The sequence below is a fragment of the Stomoxys calcitrans genome, chromosome 2 (assembly GCF_963082655.1).
Source record: "Stomoxys calcitrans chromosome 2, idStoCalc2.1, whole genome shotgun sequence".
Taxonomy (NCBI): Eukaryota; Metazoa; Arthropoda; class Insecta; order Diptera; family Muscidae; genus Stomoxys; species Stomoxys calcitrans.
Window position 1 is genome coordinate 191,327,049 of NC_081553.1, and position 7,512 is coordinate 191,334,560.

The window sequence follows — 7,512 nt, forward strand, 5'->3', positions numbered from 1 at the left end:
GCTGCCATATAGACCGATCTTCCGATTTAGGGTCTTACGCCCATAAAAGCCACATTTATTATCCGATTGTGATGAAATGTGGGACAGTGAGTTATGTTAAGCCACTCGATATACTTCTTCAATTTGGCCCAGATCGGTCCAGATTTGGATACTGTTTCTATATAGACCGATGATTTGATTTAAGGTCTTGAACCTATAAAAAGCGCATTTATTGTCCGATTTCGCCGAAATTTGGGACAGTGAGTTGTATTAGGCCCTTCGATATTCCACTTCAATTTGACCCAGATCGGTCCAGATTTGGATATAGCTGCCATATAGACCGATCTCTGGATTTAAGGTTTTGGGCCCATAAAAGGCGCACTTATTGTCCGATGTCACCGAAGTTTGGAAATTGAGTTAGGTTAAACCCTTCAACATACTTCTACAATATGGCCCAGATCGGTCCAGATTTGGATATAGCTATCATATAGACCGATCTCTCGATTTAAGGTTTTGGGCGCATAAAAGGCTCATTTATTGTCCGATTTCGCCGAAATTTGGGACAGTGAGTTGTATTAGGCCCTTTGACATTCTTCTTCAATTTGGCGCAGATCGGTCCAGATTTGGATATAGCTGCCATATAGACCGATCTGCCGATTTAAGGTTTTGGGCCCATAAATGCCACATTTGTTATCCGATTTTGTTGAAATTTGAGACAGTGAGTTGTAATAGGCTCGTCCACATTTTTCTTAAATTTGGCCCAGATCGGTCCAGATTTGGATATAGCTGCCATATAGATCGATCTTTCGATTTAAGGTCTTGCGCCCATAGAAGGCGCATTTATTGTCCGATTTTGCCAAAGTTTGGGACAATGAGTTGTGTTAGGACTTTCGTCATCTCTCTGCAATTTGGCCCAGATCGGTCCAGATTTGGATATAGCTGCCATATAAACCGATCTCTCGATTTATTGTTTTGTTAACACAGTTTCTTACGTTAGGCTTTTCCACATTCGTGTCCTATATAGTTCAGATCGGTTTATTTTTAGATATAGCTACTTAAAAGACCAATATTTTGATATAAACAATTGAACAATGACTTGTACTTATTAGTATTTGGTCCAAATTGGAACATATTTCGATATAGCTGCTAAGGGGCATAAGGTATACATTTTTCACCGAATTTTGACAAAAGGTGGTACACATATATACCCGAGGTGGTGGGTATCCAAATTTCGGCCCGGCCGTACGTAACACCCTTTTACATGTTTTTTTTTTTTTATATGCTCTAATATGTTGTCTTTAAAGAAAATTTCAACCAAATTTTATCTCTAGGACAAATTTCACATAGATTCTCTCGGAATATGATTTAGTCAGTATTCATAGAACTTGGTTTTTTTTAGTGAAGCCTTGAACTTCATTTAGTTTAAATTTCAATCCTTAAAGCTCCCATCATAGTTTTCGCTTTTCATTTCCCTGGCTAACAACATTGTGATATTTATCTCTCAAATGTTTTGACTACGCCCTTGGTCTTGTTGTTGAGCTCTCGAGCATGAGCATAATTGCCACACACTTTCATGTCAATACTTGTTCTGCTACTCGTACATATTTTGCAAACTAATGCCTTTAATTAAATTGGTATTGCGACAGTTATTCCGTTATAATTTGTAACGCCGTGTTACACTGTGATATCATTATTGTTATTATCCATCGGGCAATGCGTTGTCAGTGTTGTCAACAGCGTCAATATCGCCATCATCGCTTAGCACCAACATTGCCAACGTCACCGATGCCGACAATGCCACCGCCACCGCAACCACCACGATACGGAAAACCACTATCACAATATCAGTAAAGTGGTGTTTTCCTCCACCCCACCCCCCCACTTCAGCTCTGTTCTGCTCTGCTCTGCCTGCTTGCTGTAGCGTCGTTATGTCGTTTAATGATTCGGTTTGTCCACCAGGATAATGATGGCACAATAGTGATGATTGCCATGATGGTTATGGTGATGATGATGAGCTTGTCAATGTCAAAGCTATGGCACAGAATTTTCCCCTCCCCCATTCCCCCCTCTTCCCATTCGTTTTTGTTTGTCAGTTTTCGATACCCTGCCTGCATAGAATATCAAAAGGGATAATCACAATGACGAAAAGGAAAAAATAGGGAATTAAATTCCTTGTCAATGCACCACCACCACCACCATCATCATCATCATCACCGGCAATAACAAGACCAACAACAAAAACCTCAAGAGCCAGGACTGAAGCCATATAAGAAAGTTTAGAAAACAAGGTGTTGAAAATGTGTCACGAATCATAAAATCTTATATACTTTTTCTTCTTCTTCTTCTTCTTCCTGGCTCAAATATTGGTCTAGGTTTTCAAGTTTTTCTAAAGGCAGGGGGTCTAAGGTCATTAGAGCGGTCCCCAGTTGACATTTATTGTTGAATTACTTGTAACTGATTTAAATAGACCCAAAGACCGAGGCGAGCTAAGTACCAACAAGCCAAACGCCCATGTAGCTAGCATCCAACTAGCCATGCTCTTCCCCATACCCTACCTCATCATCATCATCATCTACCACCAACCGACAGGGTTTATTGAGCACTGCTGATACAATAACGAAGGCACACTCTTAGCGTCTGCATGTGTGTGTGTGTGTGTGTGTTTGCTAGTGGTTGTTATTGTTGTTGGCGGTCATGCATAAACAAATAAATGTTGTAACCTTTTTCTGGCTATCTGCTTTTCTTCCTTCCCCCCTTACTCTCCCACCACCAGCATGCTCATCCAAAAATCCTACCTTCACTCATACTTCCTCCTCAATTGTCACCATGGCGCCTGGCCACCTTGTCTCAGTTTCTCAACATTTTTGTTAGATTTTCTTCATTTTTTATTTTTTTTTTTCTTTCTTGCTTAGTGCCATAACAAGCTTTTGTGAAGCACGTTTTATTATGCGAAAATTTGGTCATTTGAGTAATGCATTCACTTAGTTTCGTTCATTCGTTCGTTTTTTCGTTCATGGTGGTTCTTTTTTTCGAGTTGCTCTTCTCAGAATTTTATTCTCCCTCATCTTTCAAGTTGATATTGGGGGTAATTTAATCTAAACTAGGTAGCTACACTAGCCGTCCAAGTGGGGAATATAAAGTTACCTTAGTTGCTGTTGCTGTGTTGTCACAGCAACAAAGTGTGTGACCAAATAAAGGTCTCTGTGGGGGCAAGTCGTGTGCCATGAGAAACGATCAACGGTTCAACAATGAAGTTTTGTGTTATTTTTTTTCTTCTTCTTCCCACTTTTGGCCAACAAATTCGCATATCGAAAAGATGTGGCTCTGATAACTTAAACGGGGCCAAAAAAGGAGTCAAATTTGTTTGGCACAAGATTAGTTAACAGTACGAGCGCTAGTCCCTTGACACGCTTAAGAGAAATGGCTCTCGAGCGGTGGAATATGTCTTGCGGAAGTTTGTCTGGGAAATTTTTTATATGAAAGGTGACATAGAGAAAAGCGGGTTTTAGGTTTCAAATACGCTGATGGTTAATTGGGCACTTAAGGTAGGAAGGATTCAGGCAGTTGTCCCGAGGGGAAAAACGCAGCAACTACAACTATGAAATTGTGTCTTAAGAGAAAATGTTGGTGAAATTTTGTCTATGCAGAAAATTTTACTTAAATTTGTAATGTAACGACAAGCTCTGGGTGCTGGGTTTAAGCTCACCGCGGGCAAGGTTTGTCACAGAAATTTTTTTGATCTGGGACTGAGAGGTTTTTTCCTTTGCTGGGTGGAATCTTAAGGCTAAACGGTGGGGATGTGTTTCTGCAGCACGGTCACTGAGGGGCTCGGAGGGTCGGTTAGCGATCGGGCTTACCCTAATACAGGGTAGTTCGGCAGCCGAAAGGTGACACGAAGCACTTCCCAAAACTCGGTTGGGCACTGATGAATAGTTGGGAGGCACACCCTAATACACGTCACTATTTGGGTTAACACACACACACACACACACACCGTTGCAAAGCGAGATATTCGGTCAGGCTAAATGAAATAAATCGCACCCTAATATGCGGTACGATACGGTGTTTGGTATCGAGGGGCATACCCTAATACACGTCACTGTACGGGTACACAGGGAAAGGGCACGGGGAGGCGAGAGAGGACACTCCGTCGTCAAAAGTGAGGTTCCGGGCGCGGTGGCAAGACGGCACACCCTATTATACGGCACAATGCGTGGGTTGGTGGCTAGTAGGCGTACCCTAGGACACGGCACTGTCGGGTTCACTAGCTGACGGCACAAGGAGGCGAGAAAGGGGACTCCGTTGACAAGTGATAAGTGAGGTTTCGGACGCGGTGGCAAGACGGCACACCCTATTATATGGCACAATACTAGAGTTGGTGGCTAGGAGGCATACCCTAGGACACGGCACTGTTCGGGTTAACTATTTGACGGCACGAGGAGGCGATAGAGGGCACTCCGTAGAAAAAGTGAGGTTTCGGGCGTGGTGGCAAGACGCCACACCCTATTATACGGCACAATACTAGAGCTGGTGGCTAGGAGGCATACCCTAGGACACGGCACTGTCGGGTTAACTATTTGACGGAACGAGGAGGCGAAATAGGGCACTCCGTAGAAAAAGTGAGGCTTCGGGCGCGTTGACAAGATGGCACACCCTATTATACGCATAATACGCGGGTTGGCGGCTAGGAGGCACACCCAGTACTCAGCGCTGTTTGTTTCCCTATTTGAGGGCACGAGGAGGCGAAAGAGGGCACTCCGTTGATAAAAGTGAGGCTTCGGGCGCGTTGTCAAGATGGCACACCCTATTATACGGCACAATACGCGGGTTGGCGGCTAGGAGGTACACCCAATACACGGCACTGTTCGGGTTGACTTTTTGAAGGCACGAGGAGGCGAAAGAAGACACTCCGTTGATAAAAGCTAGTTTTTGGGCACGGTGGCAAGAGAGTGGCAAGGAGGCACACCCTATTATACAGCACAATAAGGTGGCAAACTCTAGTACACGGCACTGTTTGGGTTCACTAGCTAACGGCACCAGCAGGCGAGAGAGGGCGCTCTGTTGATAAAAGTGAGGTTTCGGGCGCTGTGGCAAGGAGGTATTACCTATTATACGGCCCAATACGCGGTTTGGTGGCTAGGATGCACACCCAGTACTCGGCACTGTTTGTTTCCCTATTTGGGGGCACGAGGAGGCGAAAGAGGGCACTCCGTTGATAAAAGTGAGATTTCGGGTGCAGTGGCAAGAGAGTGGCAAGGAGACACACCCTAGTACACGGCACTGTTCGGGTTCACTAGCTGATGGCACGAGGAGGCGAGAAACGCACTCCGTTGCGCGGTGGCAAGGAGACACACCCTAGTACACGGCACTGTTCGGGTTCACTAGCTGACGTCACGAGGAGGCGAAAGAGGGCACTCCGTTGAAAAAAAGTGAGGTTTCGGGCGCGGTGGCAAGAGAGTGGTGAGGAGGCGTACCCTATTATACGGCACAATACGCGGTTCGGTGGCTAGAAGGTACACCCTAGTACACGGCACTGTTCGGGTTCCCTAGCTGATGGCACGAGGAGGCGAGAGAGGGCACTCCGTTGATAAAGGTGGGCTTTCGGTGGGAACGAGGTGGCAAGGAGGCACACCCTAAGGTACGACACTGTTCCCACGCGAACACAACCTGAACTGAAACGAACTTGCTCTCTTTTGGAGTCTGACTAGGGTGGCAACCTCCACATATAAATATGGCTACAACTGATTAGGTATGAGACGGTCTTTGCAGTTATGGGATTTCAGACTACAGGAGAGTGGATAAAAGGTAGAAGCAGGTCATACCATCGCAGCAATTTGATGATGACGATAAAAAAGCTGAATGGATCGGAAGAGGATTCGTTTGGAAACCTCTACTGCTGCTACTGCTGGATATTGGTCTTGGACTGATGGATCTCTGATATTTCCATCGAAAAGTTCATGCTAAACGGATGGATTAAAGCTAGAGAAAAATCTGAATCGATATGGCCCATTTGCAATACCCAATGACCTACATCAATAACAGTGTCTGGGCAAAATTTCAAGCGGCTTGCTGTGATTTAGACTGACGGACGGAGCCATGTTCGTCCGCATGGCTAGATCGACTCACAATATCCAGACGATCAAGAATATATATACGTTATAGAGCCGCAGGTCAATATTTTGAGGTGTTAGGATAAACCCATATAGAAGTGGGTATTAAAATGGGCTCTGCGGCCTCTACATTCAAAACCCAGTAACTGCGATCTGTTTTCGACTTCCAGACCAGTAGGAAATCCCAGCGATCGCGGAAATCGTGAGGTGATATGGTTTCAATACAGGGAAGACTCACATGAACATCTTACCGGGCAGTAAACTGGCCATCAGGACTATAGCTACCAGGACGATAAGGTCACAAACGCAGTGCATAGCAAAAGAATAATTGCTTCTCTGAGGATGACACGATCCGCATGGTTTGGACGCCGAGCATAGTGGAGTAAGAAGGAACGATAGAACTGACGAAGTGACCGTAGCCTCACTCACCTTATATGGGCCAAAACCTTAAATCGAGAGATCGGTCTATATGGCAGCTATATCCAAAAGTGGCGCGATTTGGCCCGCTCAAGAACTTCAGCTGCGTGCAGCAAAAAGAGGCTTCTGTGCTAAATTTCAGCTCGATATCTCAGTTTTCATATCAACCGCCATGGGATGAGGTTATACAAATCTAATCATAACGTTTGCAACACCTGTAAGACCCCATACAGAATATATATTCTTGATCGACTCGAAGTTCTGAATCGATGTAGCCATGTCCGTCTGTCCGTCTGTCGAAATCACGAAAGCGGTCGAACGCGTAGATCTAGCCCATATAACCGACCTTCCGATTTGACTTCTTGAGCCACTGGAAGCCTCAATTTTCATTCGATTTGGCTGAAATTTTGCACTGTGTCAAGTACGGTTCAAATCGGTCTATAACCTGATATAGCTCCCATACAAACCGATCTCCCGATTTGACTTCTTGACCCTCTGGAAGTCGCAATTTTTGTCCGATTTGGGTGAAATTTTGCAGAAAGTGTTATGTTAGGACTTCCAACAACTGTGTTGAGTACGGTCCAAATCGGTCTATAACCTGATATAGCTCCCATATAAACCGATCTCCCGATTTGACTTCTTGAGCCTCTGGATGCCGCAATTCTCAACCGATTTGGCTGACATTTCGCACGTAGTTGTCTGCTATGACTTCCAACAACTGAGTTAAGTATGGTTCAAATCGGTTTATAACCTCATATAGCTCTCATATAAACCGATCTCCCGATTTGACTTCTTGAGCCTCTGGATGCCGCAATTTTTGGCCGATTTGACTGAAATTTTGCATGTAGTGTTATGTTATGATTTCCTACAACTGTGCAGAGTACAGTTCAAATCGGTCAATAACCTGATACAGCTCCCATATAAACCGATCTCCCGATTTGACTTCTTGAGCCACTGGAAGCCACAACTTTCGCCCGATTTGGCTGAAATTTTGAACGTAGTGTTT